This window comes from Pinus tabuliformis, chromosome 1_2 (genome assembly GCF_031772625.1).
Source record: "Pinus tabuliformis cultivar Carrire ecotype Pingquan chromosome 1_2, CPIR1, whole genome shotgun sequence".
Taxonomy (NCBI): domain Eukaryota; kingdom Viridiplantae; phylum Streptophyta; class Pinopsida; order Pinales; family Pinaceae; genus Pinus; species Pinus tabuliformis.
In genome coordinates, this window is record NC_142298.1 from 655,725,782 (window position 1) to 655,753,744 (window position 27,963).

Sequence of the window (27,963 nt, forward strand, 5' to 3'; positions counted from 1 at the left end):
TATGGATGCAAGCAAATAAAAGTAGTAAAAAAAAAAAGATATGCACTTTTTTGTGAGAGAAAATTTCTGACTATATTCAAAATAAAAGAGCATGAGGCATTCTAGGAAAACAAGAAGTGAGAAGGAAAATAGAGGGTACAAATAATGGAATAAGATGTGTTTCCAGATAACATGTAACACCAATTAGATAGCAACCATAAATAGTGTAACATAATAAGAGATAACAACCATAAAGGAAAAACTTCCACAATAGGGGAAAAGCAATGTTAAAATAATTTCCTAATGATAGGAAAAGTGTAAATGCATACCTATCAATATGTAAAAAAGCAATGCAGTAAAGAGGAAAAGCCAAAGATTTGTACCTCTTAGCAGGGAATAGCACAAGATATCCTGCCAGGTCAAAATAGATTTGTGTTAGGTAAGTGGTATTTAAAAATTACAAGGAAAATGACTAAACTGGTTTGACCAAGTAATGCCTCTAATTGCGACATTTGTAAAATACCATGAATCATTTATAAAGTAGCATCAGTTTTTTCCTCTAAAAGAAGTGAAGTTATAAAAGAACAATATGAAAAGGGGTCAGTTGTATGCAAAGGGGAATATAAGGATTCCTTGTCCAACAAATTATGCTAACTGTGAAGCTAACAACAAGATGTGAGAACCTTTTTAATTAGTAGAGAAATGAAGGAGGACTTATTATCCTTTTAGAATCACATGGAAGAGAAAGACATAGTGGCAAGTCACTTGGGATCTTTTCTCAGAGGTATGACAAATGCAATGTCCAATCTCATTATTGTAGAAGGTTTGAACATTATGCATATGAATGTAGGGAAAAAATGGTATGGATAAACAAAATGCAAATTTCATTAAGGAAATATTTGAAAAAATAAGTGAAGAGAATCAATTTTTGTTGCAATATAGCATAAGAAAGAAATAAAGGGGTATGGTAGTAATGATGGTTGTAGAAACTATCACTAAAAAGGAAAAAAAAATTGAATCACTAAAATCCAAGGTGAGAATGTGAAATAACAACAAAGTATCAATCATGAGTAAAGGAGTTATATCCAGTTGCACCAACAAGGAACCAGTTTGGCCAAGTAATGCCTCTAATTGCAACATTTGTAAAATACCATGAATAATTTGAAAAGTAGCAACAAATTTTTCCTCCAAAAGAAGTGAAGTTATAAAAGAACAATATGAAGAGGGATAATCTGTATTCAAAGAAGAACAAAAGGATTCCTTGTCTAACAAATTGTGCTAACCGTCAAGATAACAAGATTTTTTTTATAATAATTACAATATTAATTTTATGAAAGAAAAATATCAATATTTTTCAACCCTTGACAGATATATCGAACTCTCTACTTCTAAACACAGAGTAAATGATGCCAAATGAGGGTTTTTTTCAACCCTTGACAGTTATCTCGAACTCTCTACTTCTATGATAAATTTCTATCCTTACAAGAATTTTGTTACTTGTAATGACTGCAAGAAATAATTTGTTGCAGGATTTTAATAAATCCTCTCTCATGGCTCTTCAAATATTGCTTTAGATTTATAGTTAGTCTGATCAATTCTAGGTCTTCAATCGTTGGTTTCACTGGGCCACTCTGATTCCTTCAATAAGTCAGAGTTAACCTTAACTCTAGGTCCTCTTGTGCTTTTTTTCTAGTTCTTAGGTAATATATAAAAGTTAACCTTTAATTCCTTTTGTGCTCTATTTCAAGATGTCAAGAAATAGGTCAGAGTTAACCTCTAATTCCTCTTGTGCTCTATTTATAACTATAGGGTGAAATTGCTAGCACAATTATTATAATTAGTTTAATATTTAGACTTAATTATGCTTTAAAATATTACTGTGACATGAGCTTTAAATAGGCCCATTATCTCTGATATGTAATGATAGCACCTCTTGTGATTTTGAACACAAGATATGATCTACAACATGATACATATGGATTTTAGATGGATATGGGGTTCAGATAACATTCTGGTTTGTTTGTTCATTAGCACGAACTCTTCCGGGCATGAACACTATGAATAATACGTTTCAAAAAAATTCATTTGTCAATATGGAACAAAAGTGTGATGAATATACACAAGTGATCCAAATTTATGTTTATGTCCATAGATCGGACACCAGTAATATGTTGTTCATCAGGGCTATTGTATTTAACAATTGGGAGACATGTTGTGACATGAGAAGCATGAACTTCTAGTACTCACTAAGGCTAATATTTTGTCTATTGTGAAAAACATTTGGACTCTCTAGTCTCCACATAATATCCCTGTGCCCAGAAAAACATAGTTGGAATTATTTTGAGACGTTATTTTAGCATGACTATCGCTACTGTTGGAAAGTTTGCGGGAAATTTCTATCTCCAGTCTGGGAACTATGAAAATTGTCTACAAAGTTTGGAGATATTTTCCTAGTACAACAAAGAGTATTATATTGAGACAGCCTTTCTAGAGGATTTTCTGGTCATGTTTCACAATAAGTGTTCTAGTTTTGAATCTCGAAATGTACAGTCAATGTTTGTAAGGTAGCAACACACATGCTCCCATCGGAAATATGTTGCTATCAATATGAAGTCGATAAATTGCTTCCAAGTGTTTTCATATATACGTGTTACTTGTCTATGCAACAACAAACATGGCATCCACAACTGGTAATTGCTTGGAACATAATTAAGATGAATAAAGCAATTAAAGAAACAGGTCAAAGTAGGAACTTGGATGTTGTTGTATATGCATAAAGCACAGGGTACATGTATTTCCCATGCATGCATGTTATGGAGAAGAAACCATTGAATCTCATTTCATTGTATCCATTGCATTGTTGCTTTGTGTGTTGTTCCAGAGAGAAAATGGGTGTGTTTGCATGTGTTGGTTTTTTTTTTTTCATTGTATTATCCTCAGTTAAAGCATGGGGGCCATGGACTCAATATTTCAATTGGAATACTACTGCTTTGGCACTGGGACAATAGCCCAATAAGGCAGATATGCAGTTTGGGACTTCGAATAAAAATGAAGGGTCCTCACTATATATGAATATGAAGTACCACATGGGGCATGTGTTGACTTATGCTATCAATGTCCTTTCAATTTGGCATGGTAGGTGGAGTAAGAAGGAGAAGAGGGTTATCAATGAGTTTCGTCTATCTATCTCTAATAATACAAAGAGCCCTTTTGTGGGTTAGTGGTGGAAAGCATTGCAGCTATATACTGATCAGACTGGTGCCAATATTAGCAGAAACATAGTGATTACTAGTCAGCACGATGATTACTACTCCCATGGTAAGGTACTGAGTAGGCTTACTGTTCAGGAAGTGATAAAGAATGTCATAACCGCCAAGAGTATTCCCCTTCCCATTGATTCCAAGAATGGTATTTACCTCCTCCTCACTTCTGGTGATGTTGTTGTCTAGGACTTCTGCAGAGAAGTCTGCGGATTTCATTATTTTACATTCCCATCCATTGTAGGATACACATTGCCTTATGCATGGGTTGGGAATTCTGGAAAATAGTGCCTGGAAGTCTGTGCTTATCCTTTTGCAGTGCCAAGCTACATGACTAGAATGAAGGCATTGAAGGCACCTAATGGGGATGTCGGTATCGATATGATGATAAGTGTGATTGCCCATGAATCCCCTGATCAATGCCTGGTATGATGGTAAGGATCCTACTTCTCCTACTGAGATTACAGATCTTTGTGAAGGTCTTTATGTGACTCGAGGTGGTGGATCTTACATTAGACAAGTCCTAACAAACAAATTTAGGGCTAATTACAATTTCAATGGCATCAGGAGGAAGTATTTAGTGCAATGGATATGGAGTCCTATTTTGAATGCATGCTTGATACCAAATGCATTGGATAGTTGAAGATGTTGTAGTGCTGTTGTTAGTGGAAAATGGGTTTGCTAGTGTTATGGTCAGACTCAGTGGTTTTTATCAAGCCTTACTATCACAAATTCTATTTGTGGGTTGGATCTAGACAACTTATTCATGGCTTCTTTATTGCTATAGACCTCAATATGCCTTAGGATTATTGTACCCAAAAATGCAACAAAGTGTTGTGGAACACTGGAGGCTCTAATCCAATTTGTATTTCTTGACAGTATGTACTAAGTATTCTTATTTTAACAGTCATCCCACTATATTTACTTGCGTGTGTCTATATAGCTCTATCTATTTAGACTATTCAGAGAAATATTAAACAGAGAGCATTTATCTATACAGCTTAATCTATTTATACTATTCAGAGAAATATTGATCAAAGAGCATTCATGTCTATTGAATTTTTAAGATCTATTTTGATTAAGTAAAGTAATTCTATATTCACATCAAATTGTACTAGAATTTCCATTTATGGTGACTAGGTTTTTAGAATGATGTCAATGTTGCGTATTTTTCACTGGTCAGGACTCACTTGGATACATTTTGTAAAATTTAGAAATGGAATTTGTTGCTTTGAATGGTGTTTGAATCCTCTCGACATCTGCATAAATATTTAGTAGATATAGGGGATATTGGTTTGACATATAAGATCTAAATGGCTAGATGGATTGAATCCTTAAGATCTCCATTTGATTATCTAATTCTGAAATATCTAAGAGGCAACGAAGTCTGTTCTCTTCTAGTTTCCTAGGGCACCCAAAATTCCAAATTATAGCACGAAAGTCTTTCCAAGTCCATGAAATTTTTGTGTAATAATGTTAAATGAAATTCTTGTTTAATAATATTCCATGAATGACTGAAACATGTTGCATTAGTAAATGTCTATTATAGAAACATGAAGCAACAACGTAGAATAGGTTTTACAGAAACATGAAGCACCAGTGTAGAGTAGGATTTGTATCAATGGAGTGTGTTTTATATCAGCTAATGACAAGAAAAACTTTTGTAAGAACATTTACTACCAGATTCTTTGAATTGTAAGAACATTTACTACCAGATTCTTTGGATTACAAAACTAAAGTCTAAAAGTCATTTTTATTTTTTTGGCTCCATTTTACCTTCAAATTCATAGGCTTGAATTCTTTGAAAGACCACCTTCATATCTACCTCCATGTATATCATTTCTCAAAAAGCTAACTTTCAGAAGCATTTGATTTTCAAAATCTAATGCTTATAAACACTTGTTTTTGGCTCTAGCCTAGCTAATTCTCAGAAACACTTGATTTGCAAAAGCTAATGCTCAAAAACACTTGTTTTGGCTCTAGATTTGATTTTGTGTTGTCTTTACTATTTACTATTGCAATGTGTTTGAAATGTGTTAATAATCCAAGTAAAAATCTAAATAATCAACACCTACAACTTGAGAATATACATTTGTCTCTGGATTTACCTTGTGCCTATCTATGATGCCATCCACCATCAACTTGATTCCAAACTAACCATTCACTTAATACCCTCTTTAAGTTGGAAAATTTTAAACAAAGCATTCAAATAATACCCGCTCTTTCAACTAGAGGAATCTAGCTCCAACTCTCTCTACCCTCTCTGTGAGGATGCCAGCTCCAACTCTCTCAACCCTCTTTGTGAGGAGGTGCGCTAGCTATTGGAAGATTATCAACAAACCATCCACATAATAGTAGCCTCTCCTCAAGTTGGAAGATGTACCAGCACCAAATGTTATTTTAAATTAGAATCTCATGCCTTTCATTTCTTTTCTCATCACTGTGTTTTATAATAATAGTTACAATATTAGTTATATTGCTTTCATCTTCATTATCTAAAATACAAATTAATTATCAATCCATGTTTTTACTCATCTATGGGTTCTAAACAAACCATTTACATAATAAGTTGGAAGAGGTGCTAGCTCTGATTTTCATTTCAAATCAGAATGGGTTTTAAACGAACCATTCACTTAATAAGTTGGAAGAGGTGCCAGCTCCGATTTTCATTTCATTTCAAATGAGAAGCTCATTCTTTTAATATATTGCTGCCTTGCACACAAATATGGATGAAATAAGCTAGGTATTTTCCTAAAACAAACATTATATCAAATGATATGGAGGACAATAAAACTATATACAATGCTACATTGGCAAGATGTTTTCCATTGTAGTTCTCATTATTACCATGGAACCTTAGAAAATGATCAAAATAGTGAAGAGTTGTCATGCTTGCAACAACATAATCAGAAACTACTATGCAATTATTGTGTCCATTCCAATGTTAGACTGGAAAGTCACAGTTGTTGAAAGGCTGGGAACCAGAAAGACATTCTGATATGTACTATAAAACATGCTAGAAAAAATATTGTGTCCATTCCAATGTTAGACTGGCAAGTCACAGCTGTTGAAAGGCTGGGAACTAGAAAGACATTCTAATATGTACTATAAAACATGCTAGAAAAATTGAAAGAAACTGAGGAAGTCAAAACTAATACTACAGAGGGAAGTGTCATGTTCCAAAACAAATACTACAGAGGGAAGTGTCAAAAACCACCCGGTGGAAATGAGATTTCTGGTTCGGGAGATGGGAGACATACAAATCTCAACAAATTTCATACCCAAAACTCCAATTTCCTATGTAATATCTATTGAATCCTTTAAGGCCTTTGAAGACATATTTCTCCACAACTATGCGAGGCTTCTAAACAAGTTGGAAAGATTGTAACGGAAGGATAAAGGAACTAAAAATAAGCATATATGCATTCCTTTTATACAAGTAAGAGCGAAATGAAAATTGTTTATGTGACACATATTAGACTTAAGTGGTTGTAAATGAAGTGTTTTCATTTATACGTGTTAGCTGTGTATGAAACAAAAAACATGACATCTAGTACCATGACACAATATCAATTTCAGTTTGAATGTTGTCGTCAACGTTGGATGTGTGCAAATCACCACTGAAACACACAATCAATGACCTTTTACACTCTCTCAAATTTTCATTCCTTTGCTACTCAAAAACATTTCTACTGAAGGTAAAAGAGGAGGAGTGACTAACTGAAAACGAATTTCATTGATTATGGATGAAAAGGATCGCACTAGTGATAGACAACATAGTGCATTTACATGGATGGAAGAGTAGTAGAAGTATCTCTCATAGTCTATGTGCTTATATCAGATAAGGGTATTTGCAAAAAGCAAAAGTCTTCCTTCAGCGTATTATGAAGAATGGAGGAAAAAAAAATGCCATTACCTGGGAAAGCCTTTTCGAGGCCTATATAGAGAGTGAAAAAGTTCACAAGGCTATGGAGGAAATGACAAGATCTTTGTCAATTGGACAAAATCATTGGTAGCCAAGTGATGTTAAAATTGCATAGGAACTTTTGAAGACTCTGAGAGGGGTTAAATTTGTGATTAGAGAGATCAAGAGTTCTCTTGGAGTAGACGAAGATAGCTAGATTGAGTGGTGCTGCAGGTTCAGGCAGATGCATGGATTGTCTGTTAGATGCCATCTTACTTTTGATAGATGTGCTATATGAATAATATACTCCTAATGACAATATTTTTTTCCTGAATTGTGTGCGTCACCAACTTGTTGTTACATATTGTGTCCATGCAATCTGTACCTAGGAATCAAATGGAAATTTAGATGGATTTACACATCTGCATTCAAAGCTTCAGGAATTAGTTCTCGAAATTTTTAACTCTTGGAAGAAGATGGCCTTTGAAGAATGTTGTGCTCTTCTTTGGAGAGAGAATAGGATTAGCCATGCTCTTTGTTCTGTATCACTTTCTGATTTTAATCCAGTAGGGTGAATCAAAACAGAGCAACAGGAAGATATGCATTGAAAGAGACATAATGTACCTCTTGTTTTCAAAAAGCAAGAAAGAAAGTAGTACGGTGGACGCTGTGAAACTTGAACTCGAACACTGGAGGTCTTCTTCCTATCAACTATTTGGATCATAAACTACTTGCAAGTTGTAACATATTACATTATAAGATTTTTTCTCTCTCCATGCTGGGATGCCATGATAAGCCTTTTCTTGGACCTTCTTTAGCTCTATGCTGGTGTGATAGAGATGCATAGCTCTATGCTGGTGTGATAGAGACACTTGTATTATGCAGGAAAATTACATAAATGTCTATAAGAACCCTCCATGTTGGGATGGCGTGCAATTTATAGCAAATCGCAAGTCTCAGCTTCAAATTTCGTCAATATTTCCTAAAATTTCATACTTGTGCCCCAAATTTCTACCAAGCAGTCTTCATTTAGGGAATGCTCATCAAGATACAAGGTGGACAAGGTGTAGGTAACATTAATTCCGGGGGATGGTCGTCGATATGAAGCTGCAGGGAATGCTCGTCAAGGTTCCAAGCTATAGGAGTCTGTTCGAACATATTCACTTTTGTCGTCCTACTATACTGAAACCCTGCCTTGCCATTCTACAGGAGAAATAAATGGTGCAGAAAGGTAGTTTGACAGTTTGCCTTGCCATTCTACAGGAGAAATAAATGCTGTAGAAATGTAGTTTAACAGTTTTCCTTTCTATTCTGCAGGAGAAATAAATGGTGCAGAAATGTAGTTTGACATTTTGACAGATGGAAAGATGAAGGGAAAACACATGTCACAATTCTATTGGCCAAAAGGGAAAAATCTAAGCATTATGATTAGCTGGGTGAACAGTGTTTGCCCACCCAAAGCCAACAAAGGAAATGCATATCGGCGTAAATATTCTGATCTCGATTTAAGTGATGGTAATAACATACTAGTATAAATCTATTTTAAATATGGATAGTGATCATGACTTGATAGGAGGGATCTTGTCCCAATTTAGAGTGTAAATTTTGAAAAAAAAATTGTATCCCTATCAACTCTTCATAGATCCCAATAAACTTATATAGTGGTTCTTTATATATATATATATACAACCAACATAAATCCATCTTAAGTACGGATATAATATGAGCTGAGAGGGATCGAATTTCTTCAAGTGCAAACATTTTTAGAGTGAAAAATACAATGTATTATTTTTCATTGTTAAAATTGTATTTTTGAATGCTAAATAGAATATATATAAGACCACATTTTTTTTACTTCTAATTAATTTACAACATATTCATTTTTTTTTAATTATAGCAGATATTATTTTTCTATGTAGAACAAAATTTTTATTTTTTATTTTTATTTTAAAGGGCCATAAACTGACGTACAAACTTACACACCCCCTCGCACTGGATTGTAGAAGGAGCCTTTGGGCTCAATCACTAATTTTTCATTATTTAAATTGTGTTTTTGAATACTATACAATACATAACTTAAAACATGTAATTCCAAAAATTATTTATTGAATTGCAAGAAAAATTAACAAAACTAAAAATATACCCACTACCAAGATATGTGTAACACCCCAAAATGCATAAAGTTATTGAGGTTACTAAGTTGATCTTTACTGTTTGTTACTTTAAGTTTTATTACATTATGATGTTAAACAATAAGTGACCGAGGCTGGAAGGCCAAGAAATATATATTATGGTTACCTAAATTATTAGTAATGATACTTTAAAAAAAAAATAGAAATTTTTTACATTAATTAAAAGAAACAGTTACAAAAGATAGTTACCCATCTGCCCTGAAGGGATATTTAAATGGGAGAAAAAGAATCCAGGGGAGATCCTTGAGCTAGGTGAAATAAACTAGTGGGAGAATTCCCAAGAATAGTCAGAAAAGAGTACAAGACTTGAGGCAGGACAGGAGTCCAGAGGCTCAAGGTACTTGACTGTAGCTAGAAATAATTAACTGTGAACCAAAGAAAGTGCTTGGGGGAGGGTCTAGACGTAATTTCCAGACTCGTGGTTGGGAGGAGAGACTTTCTAGAGATGATTTATTATTACGAGTGCTATTACTAAACAGATAAGTCCCATGAAACGTTTTAATGAAGAATTAATGTTGGACTATGGAATAATGATTTAAATGACAAAATGGGAATTCTCATTTCAATTTAATGCTAGTAGAATTTTCTGTATGCAGAACGATTGAACAAAGAAACCCTTTAAAAGTACATTAAAAACAACAGACAAGGATTATCTATTTTCTTAGTATATAAAACTATAGAAAATATCTGATGATACTATGAAAAAGATTCAGCAAGTAATTTTAGTATGAAGAATGACTTTACACAGTACATAAACAAGCTTACGCTCTTAAATATTTAGTGTACTTATCATTCAATAAACAACAGAACAAACTGTGAAAAACCCTACAAGTTTTATACCAAATCCATTTGTGTATTATGCTCTGAAAATCAAACACATTCCAATTAATGCAACATAATCTAGTTACCCTATATAAAATTCAATAACAACAAGAATTGTTCGGGAATACCAACTAAGTAGAGGTGTATTCTCAGCAATCATCCATGTGAAAAGCTACATGCCTACAACAAAAATGGAAGGCATGAAATACTATAAGTCTATCTAGAAGTGACCCAGGTGACTCATGGTATAAACCCACACTAAACCAATTATTCCGGAGGGACCGAGCGAACTATATCAAGTTGATAAATCTTAATACTCTGAGTAGTCGAACAGAGGCAACTTCAGCCCATTATTAAATTTGAAATGACATAACAAGAGTATCATTCAAAACTGAAAATACATAGCATATATATATGTATGTTTTTACTGTGGAAATAGCTTAAATTTCCAGAATAACTCTATTGGGTTGATATGACTAAAACCTGCAGAGTTCTTTTCAATTGATAACTTAACACAAAAAGAATAAGAAGTAAAATAGATATGTCCATAAAAACTCATGGTCGACTCAAGGACTGATATTTTCCCCAATTGCTCAAGCCGTGCACAGAGGTTTCCCACTCTCTTAAACAACTAACTAATTAAGAAGAAATGGAAATCTAAGAAATGTTCAGAGCTCGGCTCGATGGAGCAATAATACCTTCGAAAACTAAACAGTTGTGAACTAGAGTTCCAACCTGGAAACGACCAATAAAATCGTAAGTCATTAAACTCCTAAGAGCATGTTCTAATCTTGTGCGAACGGAGCAAAGGGGAAAATACCTACCAATAATCACAAATAAGTATGGATTTAATATAAGGCTATCTGATAGCGAAAATTACAAAATGCGTATACCAGAAAGAGAAATGGGTCATACCTGAAACTAGAGGGTTTCCTCACCAAGCGACAACCTGCAATCACATCAAACCTCCTCAATGAATAGTTCTAAGTTCAAAGATTATCCATTACTCAAGAATATTTCAGGGTTTATGAGCTTACTTTATAAATCTTGGAGTAGAACCTCTCCCATAGTTTTGATATACCCTCGACAGAGGCGACATCCTATCAGTCTCGTTATCGGGCGAATTTCTAAATGCACACAGAAAAGGGAAACTATCAACTTTGCTTGAAACCACATGAATAAGGTTACTTTCCTTCTCCAAGCTGAACATCATAACTAGGGAAAGCTGCAAGAGGAGTAGTTGTCAGTCTGAAACCTTCAAAAAACTAAACCACCATTGTAAAACATCAAGAAAACTTGGGTCAATGGTAATGATGAACCCACCAAGTGTTGGGCACGAGAAAGTTGTTAGGGAGTAAAACCCTAGACCCACACCATCGTTGGATCGCCAGGCAGGAATCAATGGAGATGAAGCAAGACAAATGGAAGAAGAGAGTAGAACAAGATGGCATATGCATTCGACAACCTCAGTCAAGATCACGTCGCATGTCCCACCGTGCGAGGACCAGCTAACCCAAGGCTAGGCAGTAATGGCTAGAGCACTGGAGGCCAGGTGAACATTTAACGCTGGCCATCATAGAAACATTGTGGACTGTGCAAATATTAAGCACATATGAGTTATGAATGTGAGCTTTCCGGTGTTACGGCGACATTAATCAACATTAATGTTTTACGTAGAGTAATATATATCCATAACCGAGATTTTCATGTTAAACATTTTTTTTATGTATTATGTTATTTTTTAAAATTTATAAGATATGACTATTACAAATGGTATTAGAGCTCAAGTTCGTACATTGACACTCTCTAGGATATATGTATAAATATGCCTAAAGCAAATGTGTTGTTTTTTATAACAAAAAAAAATTTATATAACATTTAACTAAGTAAATGTATGTGTGAACACAGAGACCATAACAATAAAGAAAAGATCAGAATGCAGAGGAGCCCCGGACCACCCGCATCTCCTGGGACAACGTATGTGAATCCTAATTCAGATATTTGGATACAGCTAGGCGAGGAATCCCGTCAAGCTAATGAGATGTTACTCAAAATTATTCAGCAGTTGCGCGTTGAAATGACAAGTTTAAGAACGGATAATGAATGGATACATTTAGAATAGGAGACAATTCTAAGAATTATGTCCAATTGATAGAATCAACAACACCCAGACCCCAGTGCAGAAGACCAAGAGAAGACCCCAATGGCTCAACATGGAGAAGAAAATGTTGAGTCAGCTGAAAAACATGGGGAAGACGAAGAGGGACATTTGGACAATGTCTACGACTAGCGCAAAATGAAAAGACAAAAATCTGAATTACAAGGAGAATTTAAAAAAATTAAACCCTTACTCTTTGAAGGAGAATCTAAAGAGGCAGCAGAGGCCTGGTTAATCGATATGGGAAAGTATTTTCAGATTTATGAGTACACTGATAAACTGAAGGCATGATTGGTAGTTTATCAGCTAAGGGGAAAGGCTACCCTTTGGTGGGAAGAAATCAAGACAGTAAGGAAAATTGACAAAGAGCAGGTTACATGGAATGAGTTTCAAAAACATTTCAAAGACAAGTATTTAACTGAGCACTATTATGAAGAAAAAGAAAAGGAATTTCATGAGTTAAGATTGGGAGCCTTAACCATGGATGAATATGTGACACGATTCACTTCCTTGTTGTGTTATGTGCCTTACATGCAAGAGGAAAAGGCCAAAATTCAGTGCTTCATCAGTAGCTTACCCAACTTTATGAAGGAGAAACTAGAATTTGACTACCCCAAGACAATGGATGATGCAGTGCGGAAAGCCCGCATTTGCTACCAGCAAATGAAACAGAAGAATGAAGGACCTAAAGGGGGGTTAAATAAGAAGGGTAGAAGCCTGATTCCAAACAGACACCCAAAATTTTCTAGTGGTGGGAATGTACAGCAAAAACCTCTCAGCAAGTTTCCAGCTAGGAATCAACCCAAAGTTGCATATTCTGAAAACAAACCAGTAGAAGGAGTCACTAGATCTGTTAATGACCAGCACTCCAAACCGTCGCTGTAATGCTGGGAATGTGGAGAACCCCATTATTACAAAAAAATTATGCGTAAGGCAATGACAGAACAACTAGAAAATATGCAAGAATCATCCATGATTGGGGAAGTGGCAAGGAGCATGCCCAGAATTAACGCTGCTCTAGATGATCATCAGGTCGAATTTTAGCCCACCATGATCGAATGTGAAGGTATGATTGCTAAGCAACCTATATTTGTTTTATTTGATCCAGGTGCTAGCTTAAGCTATGTTAGTCCTAAGGTGCTAGAAAAGTGTCAACTGTAGAGCAGTAAGCTTTCAAAACCATGGCTAGTTCAATTAGCCACTGGGACAAAAAGAAGGGTAATCGCAAAATCAGAACGTTGTCCCATAAAAATTTTAGGGAATCCTATTTATGTTGACCTTAATATACTTCCTTTGGGTTCTTATGACATTTTAATCAGGATGGACTGGTTGGAAAAATGTTGGTCCCTAGTGGATTGCAAACAGAAAACTATCAGTTTTATTGCTGAATCAGGCCAAAGGAAGGAACTCCAAGGAATTAAAACCAGTACCAAGTTACATCCTATTACTGCTAATCAGTTAGGGAAATGTATCAAAAAAGTTTGTCAAATATATGTTGTTCAGGTGGGGTTTACAAATACCAAAAATAAAATGACCTCCTTGGAAAACATTCCTGTCATTCAGGAATTTGTTGATGTATTCCTGGAATCCATTCCAGGTTTACCACCAAAGCGTGATATTGATTTCACCATTGAGCTAATTCTGGGTGCAGCCCCTATATCCAGGGCCCCTTATCACATGAGCATACCTAAGTTAATAGAACTCAAAATGCAGCTTCAGGAGCTTCTAGACAAAAAGTATATCTGCCCTAGTGTGTCCCCTTGGGGAGCTCCCATATTATTTGTACGGAAAAAGGATGGGACCCTGAGATTATGCATCGATTATCGTCAATTAAACAAACTAACCATTAAGAATAAATATCCTTTACCCCGTATTGATGATCTATTTGATCAGGTGCAAGGAGCTAAAGTATTCTTGAAAATCGACTTAAGATCTGGCTACCATAAAATAAGAATAAAAGAGGAGGACATTTACAAGACAACATTCTGTACTCGTTATGGTCATTATGAGTTCGTGGTGTTGCCATTTGACCTCACAAATGCCCCAACCACCTTTATGAGTTTGATGCATGGTATTTTCCAGCCCTACCTTGATAAATTTGTACTGATTTTCATTGATGACATTTTAATATACTCTAAGAACCAAGAGGAGCATAAAGAACACCTGAGAATAGTATTGCAAACGCAATGAGAAAATAGGTTATATGTTAAAATCAACAAATGTGACTTTTCCAAAGATCAAATTCAGTACTTGGGTCACGTTATATCAGCAGATGGAATAGCGGTGGACCAGGAGAAGATCAAAGCAATCATGGAATGGACAGCCCCAAATAATGTCATTGATATCAGATCATTCTTGGGTTTAGCTGGATACTATTGTCAGTTCATTAAGGAATTTTCAAAAATCGCCTTCCCAATGACCTCCTTATAGAAAAAGGGGTGCACTTTCCAATGGATAGCGGAGTATCAGCAAAGTTTTGAAAAATTGAAACACCTACTTACCACCGCACCAGTGTTAAAAGTGGAAAACCCGGAAAAGTCTTTCGTGGTTTGCATGAATGAAAGTAAAGAGGGTGTTGGCGGAGTGCTGACATAAGAAGGAAAGGTTATTGCTTATGAGTCATGGAAGTTGAAGGTGTATGAACAATGATATTCTACTTATGACCTTGAATTGACAGCAGTAGTGCATGCTCTTAAAATGTGGTGACACTACCTGTTGGGGAAGAAATTTCTTCTATTAACGGATCATAGCAACCTTACCAATTTCTTCAACCAGTCTAGCTTAAAAGCTCAATAGGCTAGATGGACAACATTCTTAAGTGAATTTGATTTTGACATGAAACATCTTAAAGGGAAGGAAAACTATGTGGCCGACGCATTGAGCAGAAAGGTACATTGTATTTATGAGGTCCAAATGAGTCAAGTAAGCTCAAATATTCTTGAAATCATAAAGGAAGCATCTATCAAAGATCCGGAGTATACTTTCCATTGGCAATAGAAAAAGGAAGCCCTGATGAAAAAAGGAAACATCAGAGTTCGAAATAAATTCCGACAAATAGTCAAGTAAGCTCAAATATTCCTGAAATCATAAAGGAAGCATCTATCAAAGATCTAGAGTATAATTTCCATTGGCAACAGATAAAGGAAGCCCTGATGAAAAAGGAAACATTAGAGTTCGAAATAAATTCCGACAACCTTCTTACTTTTAAGAACATAATTTATGTCCCTAACCAAAATTCAGTTAAGCAATTGATATTGGATGAGTTTCATAGAAAACCATGTGTTGGCCACCCAAGTTACCAGAAATTATTTTCAGCCATCAAGAAAGGGTATTTTTGGCCTGGGTTAAGGAAGGATGTCACAGAGTACTTGTCCAAATGTTTGGAGTGTCAGCTGGTGAAGGCAGAACATCAGCATCCTGCAGGTTTGTTGCAACCATTGCCCATTCCGAAATGGAAATGGGAGACCATATCTCTAGATTTCATCACTGGCTTACCTCACACTAAGAAGCAACATGACTCAATTATGGTGGTAGTAGACAAATTGAGTAAAATTTCTCACTTCATACTTGTGAAATCCACTTACAAAACTGTGGAGATCACAGACATATTTATGAAGGAAATTTTTCGCTTACACGGAATACCCAAAGTGGTGATTTCCGATAGGGATGTAAAATTTACATCCACCTTCTGGAAAACTCTCTTTTCAGGATTGGGTACTCAGATCCAATTTAGCACTGCCTATCACCCCCAAAGGAATGGACAAATCGAACGGGTAAATCAAGTGTTTGAGGACATGTTACGCATGTTTGTGATGCAGCAGCCACATAAGTGGGAGGATTATCTCCATCTAGTTGAATTTGCGTATAACAATGGACATCATGAATCACTGGGCATGAACCCTGTTACACTAAAATTTGTCACCATGACTATTTGCAGTCAGTATGGCTCCATCGATAACCATACTGTCCTCCTTGGCAAGTCTTATACCTCTACTCCTCATGTCAAACTCCAAAAAAGAGAGAAAGCCTTTTAAAATCAACATAACTCTGGTTCCGCACTTTCTCTTACTCTTACCTGCGTGTATGCACCTCAACTACATAATACTTGCGTACTTGTATGCTCTGTCTGTAAAGGGGTGGGTTCGTACCCCTATAAAAGTCAAAAGGCGCAAGTTTTACTTCAAAAAACTTACTTGCGGTCGATTCTAGAGCCTTCTAGAAGATGGTTTGACGTGGATTGAGCGCCTCCAGATGGTTCATGCATCCCAATGAAAGAGGAACTTATCCCATGAAGAGGGGAGCTATCTCTTTGAAAGAGGGGCTTATCCCATTGATGGTGGACCTGTTTAACTTCCTCCAAAGCATTATAAATACAGGCATTGGGCCATAGGGAGGGGAGGTTGAAAGTTGAACATTCCTAAGGGTAGATGCTGCTAAAATTAGGACTCCCTTATAGAGCTTGAGAGGAGAGATCCCATTCCTTTCTTAGCTTCATTTGGAAGTGGGTGAGCTGATCAAAGTAGAGGAGAACTCTTGCTTGACCCTGGGAGGGACCTGCACAACACCAAGGCACTAGTTGTAAGGTTTCTTTTGTTTCCAATTAATACAATTAAGTTCATTTTTCTCAACAAGTTGTTATATATAATTTGTTTCATAAACTCCTTGGTCTTTATGATGAATATGTTTTATTATATGAGTTATTCAGGTGCTATGTAATCGTTTGCTTGTTTGTGTATGCAGGCTTCAAGGAGAGGAGCTCATCTGGATCCAAGAGGCTTGGCCCCTACAAACAGCGTTGGACTAAAGGTAAGCCTTAGACACCTGTTTGCTTTTATTTTAAATGCATATTTAGGGAAAGATAGTGCTTGATTGTTTTGTTTGTCACTAGAAAAGCCTTGTTTTCTAGGGAGGTCGGTTTTGTCCGCAAAATTGACTCTTTCTACATGACAAAATGGCGACTCCGCTAGGGATCGAACCCAGAATCTTTGGTTTCGCAGAATCTGGGGAACAAAGGAAACCTTACAACCAGTGCCTTGGTGTTGTGCAGGTCCCTCCCAGGGTCCAGCAAGAGTTCTCCTCTACTTTGATCAGCTCACCCACTTCCAAATGAAGCTAAGAAAGGATTGGGATCTCTCCTCTCGAACTTTATAAGGGAGTCCTAATTCCAACAGCATCTACCCTTAGGAATGTTCAGCTTTCAACCTCCCCTCCCTCTGGCCCAATGCCTGTATTTATAATGCTTTGGAGGAAGTTAAACAGGTCCACCATCAATGGGATAAGCCCCTCTTTCAAAGGGATATCTCCCCTCTTCACGGGATAAGTTCCTCTTTCATTGGGATGCATGAACCATCAGGAGGCACTCAATCCACGTCAAACCATCTTCTAGAAGGCTCTAGAATCGACCGCAAGTAATTTTTTTGAAGTAAAACTTGCGCCTTTTGAATTTTACAGGGGTACGCACCCACCCCTTTACAGATAGAGCGTACAAGTATGCCGGTATTATGTACTTGAGGTGCGTACACGCAGGTAAGAGTAAGAGAAAGTGCGGAACCAGAGTTATGTTGATTTTAAAAGGCTTTCTCTCTTTTTTGGAGTTTGACATGAGGAGCAGAGGTATAAGACTTGCCAAGGAGGACAGTATGGTTATTGATGGAGCCATACTGACTGCAAATAGTCATGGTGACAAATTTTAGTGTAACAGAATGCCCCCTAAAGTGCGAGGTCTGTAGTAGATTAGGGTTTTATATCATCTAGGAAGGGTGAAGCACTTTATCATTTTGAGGATTATCTTGTGGAGAGCCCAGTTGGAACCTGCAAATATTCAACACAAAATACATATATGAGATCATATCATCGCTGAGGTAGGCATTCCCATACTCAGATCAAAAACTTAACTAACAAACTAACTACTACTCTGATATAGGAATGATTTCGCAGTACATCATAATCATAGACATATGTAGACACAGTATGGACGCAGCCATCTGTTTATGATTAGTCTACTGTATAATGAATACAAAACTCCTCGCAGCCTGGATGGTAGAAACTAGATCCAGGGTCTTCATTTCTGCTTCCCAAAATAGTACGATTCTATCCATGCGAATAAATGAGTTGATGTTGAACATGGTAGAAACCACTTGATTACCAGTCAATGATGTAAACTGTTAACAAGTGTGAGAGAAACCACCAGTGATGTCAATGGCTCTCAAAGTACTCAGTACAATCCATGAGATGTGAATGAATGTGTTGATGTCGAACATGTCACAGAATCCCTTGATCGAAGGTCGTTGATGTAACCTGTCGTCAAAGTCGAGAAACCTGCCATTGAGGCATGTAGATTTCAAGGTACTGACGATTTCTAGATCATCTTTCTAGATAATGAGCTGATGTCGATAGAAAGCGATCCGTCGTAGGCAATCCCACAACACGAAATCATAGATCAAGTTGAAGAAATGTAGCTGTAAGGACTGACTCAAGGATGGTCAAGATGGATGACAGATATTTTGCAGATGAATGGCTTATTTGCAGTGACCTCTTGAACACATAACGACACAACAGATGGCTTGGTGACAATTGACCCAAAGTTAATACCCAGAAACCGGCTGAAGACTTTCAATGTGGTTTGATCAACTATTAGGCAAAGGATTTCCCAACCCAGGTGAATGAAAAGTGTCGTGTTCAAGAGTGGTGATAAGGTCTTTTCGAGACAGAGTATAACAAATAGGCTCATTTTTCTCTCTTTTCCCCCACCATTTCTGGCAAGTACCTCTTTATTTTTTTACAAGCTTGAGGAGGATAACATTTGCTTGATTATAAGTTCATCCTTCAGATGAGTCCAACTTAGTTTAGATTCGTACCCTAAGAAGGAGTGGTCTGTTCCTGTTTGTAATCGAACAGGTCCTTTACTGTGAAATTTTAACGAGTCCAGTATAGGAGAAACTCAGTGTTTTTCAATTTTAGAGAGTCTGAAAAACTTAAGAAGACTCCAGGGTTGACCTTTTTCGTAAATTTGTGTCTCCCAAGCCCGAAAAAGTATAAAATAATACTTGAGAGAACCGCTTGATCTTTACGACCAAGGAGTACTTTCATGATTAGTGTCTATGATCTGAAAAGTAGAAAGCAATCAAGGACACGTCGTTTTATTTCCAATATCGAATTTGAAACGACAAAAATCCGGCAATCTTTTCATGTTTTTACGGTCAGAAAAGGGTTGTAAGAGGACCGTATTTTTAATTCTGTTTTAACGAGCTAAAAAGAAAACTCGGCAATCTTTTCACATTTTAGGAGTCAGAAAAGGGCTTAAAAGAGAACTCCAAGGATTCATTTTTTCGTAAGTTTTAACGAGTTCGAAAAAATGACAAAAATGTACTCATGGTTTTCACTTTTTCGTAAGTCTTAATGAGTTTGAAAAAATGATAAAAATGTACTCATATGGCCGACTTTCAATTTAATTTACGAGCAGGAAAAGACGGAAAGAACTCGGCATTTTCATTTGTTTTACGAGAATGAAAGATAACAAAATAATCTCGGTATTTTCATGAGTTTAACGAGTCTTGAAAATAACTGAAATTGACTCGAAATAGGTTTCATTTTTACAAAAGCTTGAAACAGAGAAAAACTATGCTTCAAAGTAGTTTCATTTTTACACAAGCTTGAAACAGAGAGAAAACTGTGCTTGATGCCCCCTAAGCATAATTGCTAGAGTGCATGCCCCCCCAGCTTCATTTCATTCAACTAAGTACACTGCTGGTAATTATTAGCTGGATGGAATGAAGGTTCAGTTACGAGAATGAAAGATTCGACCTAAACCTGTAAGAAAATTATGCAAAAAACTGAAATAACTAACCTAAATATACAACTTAACATTTATGAGATCTACTCAAACTCTCAACTTAATTAGAGGAGGATTTGTTTCATTTTTTAACGAGCTTGACACAAGAAAAGAACTATGCTCGGATTCAGTTTCATGTTTACGCAAGCTTGAAACAAAAAACCATGCTTGTTATAAGTTCGCATGCCCCCAGCATAATGATGCAAATCAAGGTACATGAATCTGTTACACTAAAATTTGTCACCATGACTATTTGCAGTCAGTATGGCTCCATCAATAACCATACTGTCCTCCTTGGCAAGTCTTATACCTCTGCTCCTCATGTCAAACTCCAAAAAAGAGAGAAAGCCTTTTAAAATCAACATAACTCTGGTTCCGCACTTTCTCTTACTCTTACCTGCGTGTACGCACCTCAAGTACATAATACCTGCGTACTTGTACGCTCTGTCTGTAAAGGGGTGGGTGCGTACCCCTGTAAAAGTCAAAAGGCGCAAGTTTTACTTCAAAAAACTTACTTGCGGTCGATTCTAAAGCCCTCTAGAAGATGGTTTGACGTGGATTGAGCGCCTCCAGATAGTTCATGCATCCCAATGAAAGAGGAACTTATCCCATGAAGAGGGGAGCTATCCCTTTGAAAGAGGGGCTTATCCCATTGATGGTGGACCTGTTTAACTTCCTCCAAAGCATTATAAATACAGACATTGGGCCAGAGGGAGGGGAGGTTGAAAGCTGAACATTCCTAAGGGTAGATGATGCTGGAATTAGGACTCCCTTATAGAGCTTGAGAGGAGAGATCCCAATCCTTTCTTAGCTTCATTTGGAAGTGGGTGAGCTGATCAAAGTAGAGGAGAACTCTTGCTGGACCCTGGGAGGGACCTGCACAACACCAAGGCACTGGTTGTAAGGTTTCCTTTGTTTCCAATTAATACAATTAAGTTCATTTTTCTCAACAAGTTGTTATATATAATTTGTTTCATAAACTCCTTGGTCTTTATGATGAATATGTTTTATTATATGAGTTATTCAGGTGCTATGTAATCGTTTGCTTGTTAGTGAATGTAGGCTTCAAGGAGAAGGAGCTCATCTGGATCGAAGAGGCTTGGCTGCTACAAACAATGTTGGACTAGAGGTAAGCCTTAAACACCTGGTTGCTTTTATTTTAAATGCATATTTAGGGAAAGATAGTGCTTGATTGTTTTGTTTGTCACTAGAAAAGCCTTGTTTTCTAGGGAGGTCGGTTTTGTCCGCAAAATTGACTCTTTCCGCATGACAAAATGGCGACTCCACTGGGGAACTTGATTGTTTTCCTTGTCTATACTTTGACCTGAGAAACTGTATTTTTTGTTTCTGTTTTTGACTTGATGATTGTGGGATTGGGTGAATTTAATTAATTTTGAGTTAGTTTTCATTTTTCATAGTTTTGGGAGAGGTACGCACCCTCTGAGTTAAGCACAGTGCGTACCTGTACGCACTTTTGCTTTGTGCACAGAGCGTGGACGCACCTGTGTAAACAGGTTGCCTGCGTACCCTGTCAAAAATTTGAAAAATTTTAAATTTTTCTCTTTTTTATCAGTTTAGAATTTGTTTATAGGTTTTAGCCACTGCCCAGACCTGCATGTGACTTGTCAGAAACTTTCCTTGGTTAATTCCATTGGCATTCCTGCTTTAAGCTTTTATCAATTGGGTGTTTTGAGTCTCTTTTTTGAGAAATTCTAAATTTGATTTCCTTTGGTCATTACTTCGAGGTTTGTCTCAGTATTTTCACAATTTTGCATCTTTTTGCTTTTGTTTTTGCAAAAAAAAATTCCCCCTCATTCGCTGGGGGGGGGGGGGGCTAAATTGTGTATGAGTGTTAATCACCTTTGAGTGTTTTTATTTTTTTATCTTTGGAACTCTCACCCAATTTTCTCGACTTGCACTTGATTGATTCTTAGATTACATTAGAATCATCTTGTGTTTGAGAATTCTCTTGCATAGATCACATTTGCATAATTAGAATTCTCATTTTCAGAATATGAATGAAAAATGTGCATAGATTACATTTGCATACTTTTCAAGTGAATTGTGCATAGATTACAATTGCATAGTTTACATTCTGAAAAATCAATCGTAGATTTAGATCAGTTTTCTTTGATTTGAATTTACACAAAAATAAAAATAAAAAAACTATTTTGGAATTGATTTGCATTAGTTTTTCTTGATGAAATTAGTGCATTAGAGAATTTGTTATATTTTCTCTTAGTGATCAATTTTTTGCATTGTTGGAAGTGAATGGAAACTCTCTCCTTACTTTAGTTAGGATTCATCGAATTGAAAGGATTACATTATCATATTCGATTGCATTCAGTTTTGAGTCGGGTCATAACACCATTGGTTTCGTATCCATTTACCCCTTTGAGTAATAACAGCCTAAATAACACAGCGCTTAATTAAAATTCATCTAGTAATCTTTACATTTCTAGGGCTCTGATACACCAACATAGCTTAGGCTAGTGTCTTGGAGTAGGAGAGTAATTAACTCTCCAAGACAGTAAAAAAAAACAAGTAGCAGTATCTTGTGGTAGGGAAGAAATCCAATTGTTGCATTTATGCTCTGGGAAAGCTCCTCTTAAAGGAGAAGCACGAGATCGTGTCTGAACCAGTGTGGGAATCAATCCTTCCTCATTGGGAACGACGCCAGATATTCACGTATTAAAAACAGTAAACCTCAGATTAACCATTGTCAAGGAGCCTGGGGTCACTTGTTGGTAAACCTTGGATTATGTCAAGGAGCCTTCAAGGGGATTGAGCTTGCTACTCTGCCCTTGCGTGCGTATCGGATCGTAGAATGTTGCCCCAAGTATATTTGTTTTAGTTGGTAACCTTAGTGGCCATATTCTTTAGGATTCTTCCTAAGGTGACAGTGGTGGGAAGATCCCACTGTACCTGGAGCAGACATCGACTAGACTCACTTGGATTTTCTGGGGGGTTCTCTTCACTCGAGACGGTTTAGTGGAGGAACTTGTGCCAGTCTATTCATTAAGCAGGTTGTCGGGGTAACTATTCCAACCGCCATTTCTGTATTGGATTCTGCGACGTTGGATTTCATCACCAACTAGTGTTTTCGGTACGGAAAGTTACTGTTTGTGTGTGGTTTGACTCCTATATTTGATAGTGCGTGTTAATTTGTTTGTTTTTACTTTTAGAGACCATAGGTGTGAATTGTGAATTTTAATTGTTAGGTGTGAATTGTGAATTATTAATTTTAGTTTTAAAATTGTTAATAAAATTCACTGAAGTTGAATATAATGGGAAATGTTCCAGAATTTACCAACCAAGGAATCCCTCTTGACGAGAATCCTAGTACTTTTCCTTACTTTGGAAATGTTGGTCTGCCTTACATGGCTACTTTGTCATTACCTGGATTTACAATAGGTTTACCGATATGGTTATTTTCAACTTCGTTGGCCCCAAATACTCCAATTGTTCCACCTCAACCGAATGCTTCACCTCAACAAAGTTCACCATCTCAACATCAACAACCTTCTGTTGACCCTTTACCTTCTTCGCCTAATTTTTCTTCCTCCATTTCTTCCTCTTTGCTTGGTAAAAGCCTTGATGTTAGTAACCAGGTGGCTAAGAAGAAGAAGAAAGGGAAGAAGAAAAAGAAGAAGAAGAAGCAAGATAAGAAAGAAGTCAACCAACCAACCGTGGCTGTAAGTGTTAGTTGTGTTCAGGAAAACTCTGACATGCATCGTAAACCCAAATACCCTTGCAGGCTTTGTAAGGGTGACCACTTCCTTATCAATTGTCCTAGTATTCCAAAGGTCTTGGAAGTATGGTCAGAAAAATCACATCAACTTTCCATTGATCCATCAACCAGTGATAGTCAGGTTCCTGGGAAAAAGGGTAAAGTTAGGTTTCCTTGTAAGTTATGCAAAGGGAGTCATCAAACTCACATTTTCCCTCACATGGATGAAGCCTCGAAATTGTTGGAAAACCTTACTATTCCACAGCAAGAATTTCCAACTGGTTACCGTAAACTTTCTCCCAACCTACCGTCAACTGATGGAGTGATTGATCTAGTTTCAAGTACAGTTGATCACACTCTTCCATTGGAGAGTGAAACTCATATCACTCAGGTTGATGATCCATTAGTTGATCAAGTGGTCGATTCAATTTCACATTCGATCGATCCCACTTTCCCTTTAGAGAGTGAACTTCATACCGCTCAGGTTCTTCTTGTTACATCAGATTCTTCTATGTCGGGGGGCATTTCACCTATTTCTATAGAACCCCCTCCAAGTACTGAGGTCTTTTCCTTTGATTGGAATAGACTGACAAAACCTCGTCTTCCTTCCTCCATCCCTTTCCAAATCATTGTCAAGGTTGGTGGTAGGGACATACACCACACACAGGTAGATGAAGGTGCTTCTGTTAGTATTTTATCCTCAACTTCTTGGAAAGCTTTGGGTTCTCCTCAGCTTGCACCTATTACGCAGAATCTGAAAGCTTTTAACAGAACCATTAGTGAACCTTTAGGGATCCTTCCTAATTTTTCTATTACCTTGGAAGGTAAAACTGTCTGTATTGATCTTATAGTAGTTCGAGGTCCCTTGGATTTCAATTTACTCCTTGGGCGAGACTATGTTTATGCAATGAAAGCTATCGTATCGACACTCTTTTGCATGATGTCTTTCCCTCACAATGGAAATATTCTGACTGTAGATCAGCTTTCGTTCCCTAGTCTTGTTTCAACTACCAATAATATGACACTCCTAAATGTTCCTGATTCTAAAGTGGTATCTACCCCGCCACGGGTTAATTATGTGGCAACTGGTCCCATGTTTTCAGTTACTAATGTAAGTGAGCCTCCCACTGTTTGCTCATCTTCCTTTGATTTAGATCCAGCAATTGACATGGAAAACTCTATGGGATTACTTGAACACGATGTTCTTATCCCTTTTGAGTCCCTTGACATATGTTCTTTCCAGAGAACTATTCTTCCTTCCGATGAAGACCTCTTGGAAGCCATGATCAAGGTGTGTCCATTGACATGTCTTTCTTCCAGTTGGAAGCCATGATCAATGAAGCTTAGAGGATAGTTCCTATTACTGAGTCAACCTCCTTAAAAAATGAATCAAGGATTTTTATAGCATAGTTCCTTGTCTTGTGTCAAGCTCGTTAAAAAAAAGAAACAAGGCGTCATGAGCATAGTTCCTTGTCTTGTGTCAAGCTCGTTAAAAAATGAATCAAGGTTTTTAGAGTAGAGTTTTTGTTAGGTAGATTGTAGAGAGTAGAAGCGAGGATAGTTTGTTCCTCTCTCAACCTCGTTAAAAAATGAAATTGGATGTTATGAGGATAGTTCCTATTACTGTGTCAACCTCGTTAAAAAATGAATCAGTTAGGCAAGGATAGTTTTTTCCTGTATCAACCTCGTTAAAAAATGAAACAGGCTGCCATGAGGACAGTTCTTTTCCTGTGTCAACCTCGTTAAAAAATGAATCAGTTGGTTCGAGGAAAGTTCCTTTTACTGTGTCGACCTCGTTAAAAAATGAATCAGTGAGTATGAGGACAGTTCTTTTCCTGTGTCAACCTCGTTAAAAAATGAATCAGTTATTCGAGGAAAGTTCCTTTTACTGTGTCGACCTCATTAAAAAATGAATCAGTGAGTATGAGGACAGTTCTTTTCCTGTGTCAACCTCATTAAAAAATGAATCATTTGTTTGAGGAAAGTTCCTGTTACTGAGTCAACCTCGTTAAAAAATGAATCAGGTTTGAGGATAGTTCCTTGTCTTGTGTCAACCTCGTTAAAAAATAAAATAAGGATAGGTTATATAGGTAGATTGTAGAGAGTAGACATGAGCATAGTTCCTTATCTTGTGTCAAGCTCGTTTAAAAAATGAAACAAGGGTTTTGAGGATAGTTATTTTCCTGTGTCAACCTCACTAAAAAATGAAACAACTCCCACTAGTCTTTCCAATATTTCGAAAGTAAACCTTCATTTCATCCACCTGGTTGAATGCAATGAAGCTTGGGGGGCATGTACCTTGATTTGCATCATTATGCTGGGGTGTTATAGACATTTTTGTGCCTTACAGCTCTAAGCATGAAATGTCCATAAACCAAGGGCTCCTAAGTCCCTAAAAGTGTTGTTCCAACCCCTAGAGGAACAAGGTCAACAAATTACAGCTTCTCCCAGAAGTTCTCCACCAGAAACTGCTCAGAATAAGTCAAATCGGGATCATTTCAGCTGCTCCACTAGCCAAGTGCGTTGCATAGCACCTAAGTCCACTAGCTAGGTGCGTTGCAACGCACCTAAATGCACTACCATGGTGCGTTGAGTGGGAAATGACAAATGGTAGTGTCATTCCGCGAGGTGGAGAGACAATGGAAGCTTCCAGAATCTTCTCCAATGACACTTGCCTCACTGAATTCGACCAAGGATGAGTAAGAGGCTTTCAGTCTCCAAGTGGAAGCAAGAACTGATAGAGAGAAGCCACTAATCAAATCATGAGCTGACTCATCCTCCTTGCATACATCTATATATGGATCCCTCATCCCAGAGATCCGGAGGCTGGAATTTTGCACATTGTAAGGAATTGTTGTTGGTTTTGAGATACATATCAGAGAATTGGGTGATCTATGCTTTGTTGGGGTTGAAGAAGGGACTTCTTTGCTGGGAGGTTGATGCTGGGTCAGGAATCATCGGTTGTAACTCCTCCTGGATCTTCTTGTATATCAATAAAACTATTTGAGTTTCTTCTCCATGCTTGTGTTTCATTGATGCTTGTTACATTTGTATGGTTAACTTAAATCTGATCCTAAGTTATTTATGAATATAAACCCATGTCTTTGTATAGTTTCCTTCTTCTGTGATCTTACAGGTACTTGGTGAAGCTGGACAAGTAAGGGAGCAAGTAGCTCGAAGCTGTCAAAGAGGAGAGAGATTGGATCAAAGGACTAGCGCAAGACACAGGTTGGTTCATCCTATTTCTCTTTGTTTATAGTTCATAAAGAAGAATACAAAATTAGTTTTCTCTGTTTGTTTCTAAGGTAGTTGTCACACCTTAGTGGGAGAGAGCAGTTCTAAATAGACACTTTTCCTGATAACAAAATGGCGACTCTGCTGGGGATCGTGTCTAATTAGTTTGTTTGTGTTTCTCCTGTTGTTTATTTCATAAACTTATAAGTAGCAATCGAACTGCATTTGCCATTAACAAATGCAAAGTAGACATCTGCTGCTTCAATCCATTCACTGGATCTATTTATGATTTGAACAGCTGATTCATAGACTAACTGGTTGCCCTTGTGATAGCTCTTAGACCCCCCCTTAGATCTACCTCTGATTATGCATTACTGATTGCTTTTACTCGGCCAAAAACCATAGATTAAACTGCAAACTGTGACCTAGAACCCAGATAGAATTCTCGTTTCTGCCCCAGCGCAGGCTCTGTGAAGAGGTTTTGCATTTCAACGCACTTCCCGAGAGGGCTACCTACACTGCAATGCAGTTTCTCTATGTAACAGGTGTGCTGATCAGCCTAGCCCTGTGCAGCTGAGGTTCTTTGCTTCATTCTTTCCAGTTTTGTCTCTGATTTTTGCAGCCTGTGATCAGTATATGACTGTTTCAGACCCCTTTTCCTTACTGATATTCTGCCTCATTTGTATAAAAGAATTGTAGATGTTTTTATGTGTTTGTTGAGTCGTTTACAGTTTTCCATTGCAAAAGTAGAATAGTCGTACTATCGTCCTTTGATTTAGATTTGTCGCAAGTGTCGATTTTGATCATAGGATAAAGTTTATTTGCTGTTGATGGTTGATTATGCTTTTACTTT

At 37.0% G+C, this 27,963-nt stretch overlaps 1 pseudogene; it reads left to right on the forward strand.

Annotated features, from left to right (window-relative positions):
* The first annotated feature begins 2,867 nt into the window (after positions 1-2,867).
* LOC149207382 (protein EXORDIUM-like 3 pseudogene) lies at positions 2,868-3,882 on the forward strand (annotated as a pseudogene).
* The last annotated feature ends 24,081 nt before the right edge of the window (positions 3,883-27,963 follow it).